Source organism: Parasteatoda tepidariorum, chromosome 2, assembly GCF_043381705.1.
Source record: "Parasteatoda tepidariorum isolate YZ-2023 chromosome 2, CAS_Ptep_4.0, whole genome shotgun sequence".
NCBI lineage: Eukaryota > Metazoa > Arthropoda > Arachnida > Araneae > Theridiidae > Parasteatoda > Parasteatoda tepidariorum.
In genome coordinates this window covers 100,326,838-100,338,231 of record NC_092205.1, presented here as the reverse complement: position 1 = coordinate 100,338,231, position 11,394 = coordinate 100,326,838, and positions in this window count along the sequence as shown.

Sequence of the window (11,394 nt, the reverse complement as noted above, 5' to 3'; positions counted from 1 at the left end):
GGCTACTTTGTGCAAAGTTTCATTCGTTTTTTTTTCGACAGAAAAATGGTCAAACGTTATTAAAAAAAATACCTGGAATGAGAAACTACCGTGATTACACTTTAGAAAAACTGCAACAATGTTTGCAAGCAGTTACTGGTGATATGTCGATTGCAGAAGCTTCTCGGAAGTTTAAAATCCATAGAAATACTATCTCTAATAAAATTCACAAGAAACACGTGAAACGTGCTGGTAAACTATTATTTTTCTTCTACAAAGATTTTTCCAATGAATTAATCAAACGATTTAACGCATAAAAATAAATTTTATAGGACATCAGATGATTTTGATAGAAACTGAAGAGTAAGTTCTGTCATGTTCATTCAAGGATGTTATGTTCAAATTTATCAATATTATAAATGTTAATGAATATGTAATAATTATTATTTTTGAAATTTCATTCATTTCTATGTTCAAAAATGTATATGGTTTCCTTTTGTTTAAACTCAAATGTTTTTTAATAAACATTCTTTTCAAGAAAATATTCTTTATAAAAAATGGTTTTAACACTGAAAATTATTTTCAAACTAATATCTTTACATATCTTGATGTTTTTGTTATTAAAAATGTCAACAATTAACTTTTTTAACAATTTTATATCAATATTTTACTAAAAAAATTATTATTAAACTGAATTTCTATCGCTGTATGTTTTGACTATCGCTGTATGTTTTGACTTATTATTTGTTATCTTTTAANTGATGTTTTTGTTATTAAAAATGTCAACAATTAACTTTTTTAACAATTTTATATCAATATTTTACTAAAAAAATTATTATTAAACTGAATTCCTATCGCTGTATGTTTGACTATCGCTGTATGTTTTGACTTATTATTTGTTAATATTACATACAAATAATGCCAATATTGATCAAATTCATTCGTCTGAGTCCACTTATGAATATAATATCGATACATTTTACTAAAATTTGAATTAACATAGTTTTTTTACATGTCAAAGTTCAAAAACTGCGAAATCCTGCACAAAGTAACCCCACATGACGGTACTTTTATTTTTATGTCTTCAAAAAATATAACTTCAGTATAAAATTTTTTAATACCTTTTAAATACGTAGATTTAATTGCGGCTCGCGAAAAATGTCAATTTTTGAAAAATGGCTCGTCTATCAAGGAGCTTGTCCACCCCTGTTATATGCACTCACATGCATCACACATTTGAAACTTATTTTAGCACTGGATTACTATTTATTTATATTTTGATATTTGATAATAATGTTATGGAGTCAATAATTAAAGGGAAGAAAGCACTAAAAATTTAAATAACTTAAAAACAAATTGGAATTTCGAAAAAAGAACAACACATTTCAAATGGCCTTAAGAGGACGCCATATTCGTCGCAAATTCTCTTTCTTTTTCGTTACTAATTTAAAGTGTAGGAAAAGTGAGTTCAGACAAACCTAGAGTAAGCCATGGAAATTTCAAATACTGAAGAGAAAATTTTAAATTATACAAATAAAAATAAATGATGAGATGATAACTTAAGCAACAAAGAAGTTCTCTTTTAATAATTTGAAGTATTTTTTTTTTTCAGTCATTGAAACTTCATGATAAATTCTAGGTTTGCCTGAACTTAACTTTTTCTTTCTTTTAGTAATGAAGGAGAAATAGAATTAGAGACGAATATTTTCTTCCGGTCCTCTTAAGCATGACTCATTTTAACTCCGTAGTTGCACTTCTTCGATCTGCCACTTTTTTCTAAAATTTTAGCAGTTAATAATTATCGAATTAACTAAAGAATTAAATTTTGTATTCCATCTTATTCTCTGTATGTTTTTCTACGCACCTTTATATTTTTCATAGTTATATTAAGGGTGCATAACGTTTTTTAAAGGTGCTTTTTTCCATGGGTGTTTTTAAAAAGTGCTTCATTTTCCCTTTTCCGAAATGTGATATTTTTCTTTACATTGTTGATTTTCGTCACAAATTATGCAAAAAGACATTGTCCTATTTCAACGTTTTCACTAATTCAACCCCAATCTATTTCGGCGTACCATCGGTCTGTAGTGTATGAAAGCACCATTTGTTTTACATGTTCGATGAAATACTTGCTGGATTCAGTGGTAAGGATTTTTGACTCTCATGTGCAGCGCTGCTGCGAGAGATTCTTAATTTCAGACTTCATTATCCGCCCCCTGAAATAGAATCGAAACATCTCTCGAATTTTTGCTGATTACGGGGACCCACTGAACATTGTCAATATTTTTTTTCTCTATTAGTGATAGTAAATTTCATTTCTCTCGTTAATTTCATCGTTTGTGACGCCCCGTCGTCTTCGTCAAAAACTTGCCAATCCTGTCTAATTATGATATTTTTCAAAGTGCTTAAAAATATTTTTTCAGTGCTTAAAAGGTGCTTATTTTTTTGAAGAAAAATTTGGCTACGCATAAATAAATAATGTAAAGAAAGTTGGGGAGGGGGGGGGAAACAGCGGCGGTGATGACTATTTATTAAGAATTAATAAATGTTAATGAAAGTAGGAAAAACTGATGACAGTATATAAAGGCAATAACCAGTTTCTGTTTGTGTAACTGTGCAAACCCGTAAAAGTGTAATAACGGTTAGACCATCACTTATTCTAAGTAGTTCAAGGTGGGCAGCCATGCTCGTCCACTGAACTCTTCTTCTTGAATAGATCATTGTTTATAATATAACCACTCATTTCATTGTTATTAGTCAGCCTTCATAGTTAATTCTTTATTTTTTTTAACAAATCTTTGAAGTTTTTTCCCCTCTTGATTTGTAAATACTGTCGGACCTCTATTTAACGATGTCGCTAAATCTCTGTAATAAGTTCGCTAAATTGAAAATTGGTTATATAGAAAATCACCTTTTAAAATACTAAAACAACACAAGATAGGTTTTATATTCATAAACACTAGACATAATTAAAATAGCAATTGGATGCACCTTTATCTTGTAAACTAGTATTTATTTGATAAATCTTAGCCATAAAAGAAATCTGCATGGAAAGCTAGAATAGGGCAAAACATTATCCAGTGTTGCGCTATCATGCTACATACATTTTAAACTAAGAAAAGATAAATGTATGTATAAAATTACAGCTGCATTTATTATAAAAGTAATTTTAAACATACATTACCGCCTGAGATTCAATTCGAGGTCATTTCCCCCTTAAAATGCGTTAAAGTTCAAAATGTTCTGAAACATTTAGGGAATGTGGATTTCAAAGAAAAGTTCGTGCAATAGAAAATTCTCGCTAGTTGGAAGTTATTTTACGAACACATTTCCAAAATGTTCACGGTTCCTCGAAAAAAAAAGCAAAATAGAGAAATTTGCAAAACGGAAGTTTGTTAAATAGAAGTACGACACACTTTCTGAAAATGAATAATTTTCGGGAACGTACTTTTGCATGAAGATTTTTCGCATAAAAAAGGGAACAAAACTTGATAAATTATCATGTCATTTTAATTTCTTGCTTGTACAGAGCACAAAATAAAAAAAATTAAACTCTGTGAAGAACTTTTGATTGAATTTTCACTGATCGTTTTGATGGTCTAACTATAATTATGATGCGAACTCCGCACCAACCGCAGTGCTGACGTAAAATATCCTCAGTGGTAGACGGATCATGGGTGAGAGTCCTCTTGCCGTCAGGATAACCGTGAGAAGTTTTCACTCTCCATGTAAGGTTAGATCCATCAAAAAGTCCTCCACGAAGGCAAATTTCTAACAAAATTTTATCCAGGAGTTCAAAAAAACATCGCGGCGGATTTAAATATTAGTAGTCTTAAACCCAAAAATTGGGTCTTGTTCAACGTCGGTTATAAAATTAAATTAATTAGTGCACACGTTATTTAAGTTATGAAATCAGGCACACTTTCTCTGATTAAACATAACTTTCCAACGCAATCTTGAAAATAGGGTCAGGAGGACGGTCTAAAGTTTTCCCACCTTAATGTTATTTTTATTTATTTATTTTTTTTGTGTCTGCATTGCACCATATTTTAAGAACTTTCCAAGAGCATCAAAAAATATTTTTTTAAAGTCAACTATGAGATTCGTTTATCCAAAATGGATTCGATGAAAAAAAAAATTAATAAGCATCGATTATAGTGAATAATATTCGAACAGTAATTACATTTAATAATTATTTATTGTATTGTTTATTTATGAATAGTCGAACTGCATCGTCAATTAAAAACACTAAAAATTACAATGAAAATAATTTTTTTATATGATGTTTTTTAGATCACCTTAAAAATAATAATAACCCAGAGTTGCCACTTAACAGGGAAAACCTGGAAAATACAGGGAATTTTTAGTTTTCTTTACAAACTGGTAAAATACAGAGAATTTTGTTTCTTATCTTCGTCTTTTAAAAAATGGTGATCACTCAAAGCGTAATCTATGGCATATCTCAGCTATACTAAACTATTTAATTTACTCTAGCATTATATTTGTTTTAAATATGTTCAGATGTACCTTTTTTTCCCTAAGTTTCTCCGGTGATTAAATTTAGTATAGTAAGTACAATATAGTTCACACAAAAGTGCAGTGATTGTGTGTTTCCTCTTAATATATTGCGTATAATATTATCTATCTAATATATTGTGCATACAGGGAAAACACAGGGAATTTTCTCTTCCTGATTAAAGTGGCAACCCTTCATTAAGCTTTTAATTTAATTATTCTAAGGTAGTGAGTATAATACATATATATCATTTCAAGGTGGTAAGTGTTTACCATTCAATTCAGTACCTTTTCGAAATTCCACCTTTTTATCACAATTACGTGTTTTATTTCATCTTAAATTAAAATCAAATGAATGTTTGTAAACGCCTATCTTTTCACCATAGTGGTATTTATGTTTCATTTCTGATTTTAAATGTGATAAGATTGGGCACATTTATAAATCTTGCGGATGAAGCACACCTAACTATGTAAACGCCACTGCTGTAGAAAGAATTTTGAATTATAAGGTATACTAATTTTTGTCATTTAAAATTACATTTTAAAGACTGTAATTTTAGTAGGCAATATTGGGGCCACGTAGGTTGAATAGTTTCTGAATTGTCAAATTTTTAAAAAAAGTCGTATATGAAAGTTGCAAAAAGTAAAATTAGCATTAATTAGAGCAAACTCCTGACCTATCTGACCATATTTTACTGATTGCCGCTACCTCCCTCCCCCCATATTTTTAAAGTCCGAATTCCGTTTGGAAAAAAAAAGGTACGTTTTTGTGTCTTATTTCGTAACTTAAAATATCTTCAGCACTAATTAATTAGCATAATATTTAAGGTGAGGTCCTCAAACCGATTGTGCATCGATTTAGCTCGTGAATATAATTCGTAGTGGGCACAACTTCTAGCGGTTCCACTAGAAGTTGTGCGTTTGAACCCAGATAGCTTGATTTACGCGTTTCTACCCAAATAGCAAAATAAGGTTTATTTTCCCTCAACAAGACCTTTTAATGTAAACCTAATAAGGTTTGTTATGCTGTTTACGTGTGTAAACCTTGTAATCTTAAAACGAGATCCGTGACAAACTGCTCTATTCTGCTGACATTACCCTAATCCAAAACCTTGGAAAACCACCTTCTTTATAAAAACCTTAAATCGAGGTTCACTTAGGGTTTTCAAGCGTGAAAATAATCTTAAATCTGGGTAATTATAAGGTTTCTTTTCGCAAAGTCTTGTATACTCAGCTAAAATTCACCTTGTCATGAAATTTTAATGGACAATGCAATTTGACGCTATCGCTAGTGTGACGTCAGCTAACACGTCATGGTGGACCTAAGTGACTATACTTTTTAAAAAATAATTTTTAATCCTTTTATAGAATGAAAAGTTTGAAACTGCTATCTTTTGCTTTATTGATAAAAGGTTTTTAGTACTAACATTTTCGTGGCAATAAAAGGAAAATTCCGACGCATATTGCCGTAAGGTAGTGTTTCCCAAAGTGTGGTACGCGTTCTTATGCGAAATATCTAACAACATTTCAAAAAATTTTATTTAAAAACATAGCCATGAAAATTTACGATTACGTATTTTTCCATTGGCTATTTTTTGCTGGGTTAACAGTCAATAATTAGTGGTGTCAACAGCCAGTTGTGATTTTGAACTTCTGATCAATTTTTTATAGTGAAAAATACATTCAGTTTTGTATTAGTGGTACACAGCGTTACGAAGAATTTAGAAAGGGTACACGAAAGTCATAAGTTTGGGAAACACTGCCGTAAGGTTGCATGTTTTTTTTTGGGTTCCTTTAACGTAAACAACTGCGCTCGTGACAACCTTGTAAAACCTTTAAATGTCTTCTTTTTTTTTTTTTTAAAGAAAGAATAATTTAACTAAATGATATATGCAAATGGACGATATCACATTGCGAATTTATTTGGATTCATTAGTTTATTTGTTTTGAAAAAAAGAACAATACTCATAAAAAAAGTTTGAAGAACAAAATAAAACGCTTTGCACATTTTCATAAACCAGCATATCTAGCCTTGTCTAGATTTAAAAACTCTTTGAACGAAGGCTATATTCATAATTGTTAGGTTAGGCCAAGTGTCCAGCGCTCTCTATGCATTTTTTGAAAATAGCGTGAAACGCCATTAGGAAGAAAAATTAAGTGACGTTGAGAAACGTTTGTGATTCTAATTAAGTTTTAAAAAGTTAGTCCAACGCTGTGCATTATAAAAATTATACATTCATTTTGATAACTTTCATCTGGATGTAAAAAAATCTAACTAAATTGACAATTTTTATAATGACTTTCTAAATTATTTTGTCCGTTTTGAAGACAAAATGAATATTGACAAAAAAAATGGCATTTATTTAAAAATTTATAGTTTTACTTCAAGTGTGAACACTTAAACAACTGAACCTTAATTATTTTGCTTGGGGAAAGACACTATTAACGGTATTTGCAAGTAGCATCATCGCTTTGCATATATATATTAAAGTTTGTTCAAAAATAACTTCTTTTTTGTGTTATTTTAGAACAAACTTTACGTGCCGTTAAAAGAATAGAACACAATCCAGAAACTAAAAGACGTGATAAGAAAGTCTAAAAAATAAACGATTCCAACATCATAAGAAGCGTGATGTTTTAATGAGGCTGAATGAAAGTGATATTAAAACTTCGTGTTGTTTACATTCCCAAAATATTAAAATTAGTTCAAAGAAAGAAGAGCTTCTTCCTTCCTGTATCATCTCCAAGGTCATATACTTTGTCTCGTGACCAAATATGCGGTTGCAAAATTTGTTTATGCGTTCAAAAGTATGATATAGGTCGTAAATATCTTCTTCGTACTTATTAAATATTCCTCTACGTGTCGAATTTAATTAATCCTTGAGATGTTCGCTACCCATTCAAGCTCGATTACAATAACCCTAAGTAGCTACTCTACATTTTTTTTTTTTTTTTTTTTTTTTTTTTTTTTNTTTTTTTTTTTTTTTTTTTTTTTTTTGTAAATATCATTCTGCAACAATATGAGAAAAAAAGAAATAGTACATGAAATTTCGTTGAAAATTTTTTATTCATTTATTTTTATTTGTGAAAAATACGTTTCTTAATAAGAACATTTTTGTTTACAGTAGAAAACAATAAAAATGTTCGAAAATTAAGACGCTTTTTCCCTAAAATAGAAATAATACAACTGCCAATATGAAAATATAAATTCTGTAATTTTTTTCTTTACAGCGGAATGTCTACTTTCCGTCATCAAAACTTTTTAACCATTCCAGTCGTATGTTTATTATTAAACATCAATGTTTTTTCTTCTTCTTTTTTTACCGTTCTTGTAATATGTATACTCTCAGCCAACTGAGTTTTTTAAAATTATTATTACCGTTCCTGTCGTATGTCTATATTCTCAGCCACCAAACCTTTTTTTTAATCGTTTCAGCCATATGTTTGTTCTCAGGCAAAAAACTTTTTTTTTATTTTTTAATCTTTTAGACGTATGTCTAGCATTAATCACCAAAAAATTTTTATCATTCCAGTCATATGTCTGTCTGCTTTTACAACAATTGCCAACAATTTTTTTTTTTTTTTTTATCGTTTTAATCGTATGTCTGCACTCATCCAACAAACCTTTTTTTATTGTTCCAGTTGTATGTTTGCTCTCAGCCAACAAATATTTTTAATTGATTTAGTCGTATGTCTGCTCTGAACTCAGCCAACAAACTTTTATTTAAAATCGTTTTAGTCGTATAGCTGTTTTCAGTCAATAAACCTTTTAATAATATTGTGTTACTCATTCAGTAATCCTAAGAAACTGAAGAGAAAAGATAAAAACTTCATTGATTTCAAAAAATATAAAGATGGTAATATAAGTCGTCGTGTTTTGAGCGATCAAAAATTCTCTTCAGTATTCAATTCCCGCTTTATGAGTCTTGAAAATGGGTGCCTATTTTTGAATGGATTGGCTCTTTTAATTTTTATGGGCGCTTGAAACACGTCGACTCTCTTCATATTTTGTCTGAAGCCTATGAAGTTTGTTCATCAATTATACTGGGTTACATTTGGTGTTCTGATAAGAATTTTATGCTCGTAAAAGTGAAAAAAACTGTATTTTAATATTTAATTTGTATGTTTGATTTATACATTACATCTAATATTTAATGTATACATTTATATATTTAATTTCTAATTTATGTAGTATTTTAATATTTTAACAGGGTCCTTAAAAAAAGGGTATCAATAATATAATTATGAAGCATTTTTAACTTTAAAATTAAAATCGTTTGTAATCATATATTTGGAGTTAATGAAATTGAACTCTGGCGTAATAAAATAAATCTTATCTTAGTTTTTACTGGCACCATTTCATTATTTTAAGGACTTCGCGAAATCTGTTTAAAAGAAAAGAAAAGAATATCGTATTAGATATAAGTAGTGGTAGTAAGAATCGTAAAGCAAGTTTGTAAATTAAGGAGGAAAGAAAAAAACCATAGCAGCTATATTTGGTAATAAATGTAACTGATCGGAAAAATAAGTTTCAGAATGTATAAAAAAAAGCAGGATGCTATTTGTAAATCATTTTTTCTGCAAAGAAAACCGTATAACCTAAATATTTGAAAGAATGAAGAGATTCATTAAACAGTAGATCATACAATATCCATCCTAAAACTTACATATTTCAATATTTAAAATTCCAATTGACATCCATACATTTCTTCCGTAATCCAGAAAAGAAATACAGTTGGTCGATTGGTGTCGTATGCCTGTTTAGGCTGAGGGGTAAGATTGTTCTTGTTTCCAGTGGCGCCATCTATGGCCAAGAATTCGACTTCTGCCACACCCATTCGTCGCACCCGTTTGTAGGGCGGATCCATTCATACACCCATTCATTCATCCACAGATCGTAATTTTGACCTGAATCAGAGAACGATCGATCTCCAATCCAGTACCCTCAGAGGTATTGATTTGTTATGGGAGCATGGAGACCTTTGCGACTAGACAGATTTAACGTGCATCAGTCACCATTTTACTACACGGGGAGTCTTCGGTCGGCGGGGTTCGAACTTTCGGACATGGGCCTAGCGCCCTACCGACCAGGCTATCCCGGTCTAAGGAATACAGTAAATTAGATAAAAATCTTGTGAATGTGCATTTTAATTAAGGGCCCTCTACAGGAAAGAACCTTCCACATTTTAGCAATTAATATTTTGCGAAACAATAACCTATCTATAAGTCGTTTTTAACGATAGATTTATTTATTTTACTTCTTTTTTAACATTTTTTTTGTCGTGAAATAAATATTAAAAATTACTATCACAAGGAAAAAATTTCCCTTTCAAAATTTTAACAGAGAAACATTAAAAAATTACAATTTTCAATTTAATAAATTTTAAGAGACGCGAATGTTTCTTTTTCATTTTCTCCATGGCTACCATACCATAGTTAGCAGTAACAAATTTTTGCATAGCTGACAAACAAATTGGGCAATGCATTTATTTAGATACTTGAAAAAATGCGTACTTAGTTGCTTTTCTTGATCCAATAGAAAATGAAAATCCAATTTTTTCATTTTCAATATGTATAAAGACAGAAACTACGTACTTATTTTACACATACTTCCTTAAAGACAGAAACTACATATTTGGCTTCCGGAAAGTCCCCCCCCCCCAATTTTTCCTGACAGAAATCCCCCTCTTCCCTTGTCAGAAATTTAAAACCATAAACTCCAAAGTCGCACATTCAGGGCAATACTTGTTCTCATAGTCAACTACAAGATTTGTAAGAGAACCTTCGTATGATATACATTTTTATTTTACAACCGTCGTTGAACAGCTGACCCGATTTTGGGTTTACGACTACTATTGTTCAACTCCGTAGCCTTGTCATTTTGAACCCAATCCAGAAGAAAAGTAAACTCCTGGATCAGTACCTCTAGAGGTATTGATTTGGTATGGGAACATGGAAGACTTTGTGACTCGTCAGATTTAACGTGCATCAGTCACCATTTACTACACGGAGAGTCTTTGGCCGGCGAGGATCGAACCCATGAACTCTCCGAGTCCTACCAACCAGGCTATATCGGCCCCGTATGATGTATAGTCAAGTCTAGACATCAGTCTTTATCTATGCATTTCGTACACATTTTCAAAGCCTTGAAGAGACACATCGAAAGAAATTTTGTACGCCCTTTACACCCGAGATAAAAATCTTTTTTTGATTCAGATTCAGTTGAAAGATTAGAGGCGCTCTAACATTGACATTCAGTGAATTATAACCACAAGTGGGACTGCTCGTTCCCTGTAGAACACCGGACTCAAGCATCCTTGGCAGCAGTTAGTAAGCGAGAGGGTGACCTCTTGGATCAGACTGCGTAGGGACCGAGGGTGTACGATATCGGTCCTCGTTAAACTGTTCTACCGTAAAGGGCTCGACTTCGGGTTCTGGTCCTCGGGCTACCAAAGCGAAGGAGCCATCCCCTGTGCAGAGGATCGAAATTGCGATGGCATGTCTTCTGATCATCCTCCGGGATGTTTCCCAGGCCGTCGCCAATAGCCCATTGTGCAGCTCTAGTGCGACGTAAGTTAACAACAACCACAAGATAAGTTTTGTAGCAAGATTCACACATAAACCGGGATATCGTGATTAGAGGCCCATGTCCAAGAGTTCGTGGGTTCGATTCCCGCAATAATAATGGTGACTGATGCACGTTAAATCTGACGAGTCACAAAGTCTTCCATGTTCCCTTTGGGGATCATACCTCTGATCCAGGAATTTCTATGTCTTCTAAATTTGGTTCCAAATTACAAGGTTAACGGAGTTGAACATTAGTTGTCGTACAACCCAAAATCGATTCTGCTGTTAAACGGCGGCTATAAAATCAGTAATCTGACAGATCATTATTATAATCAC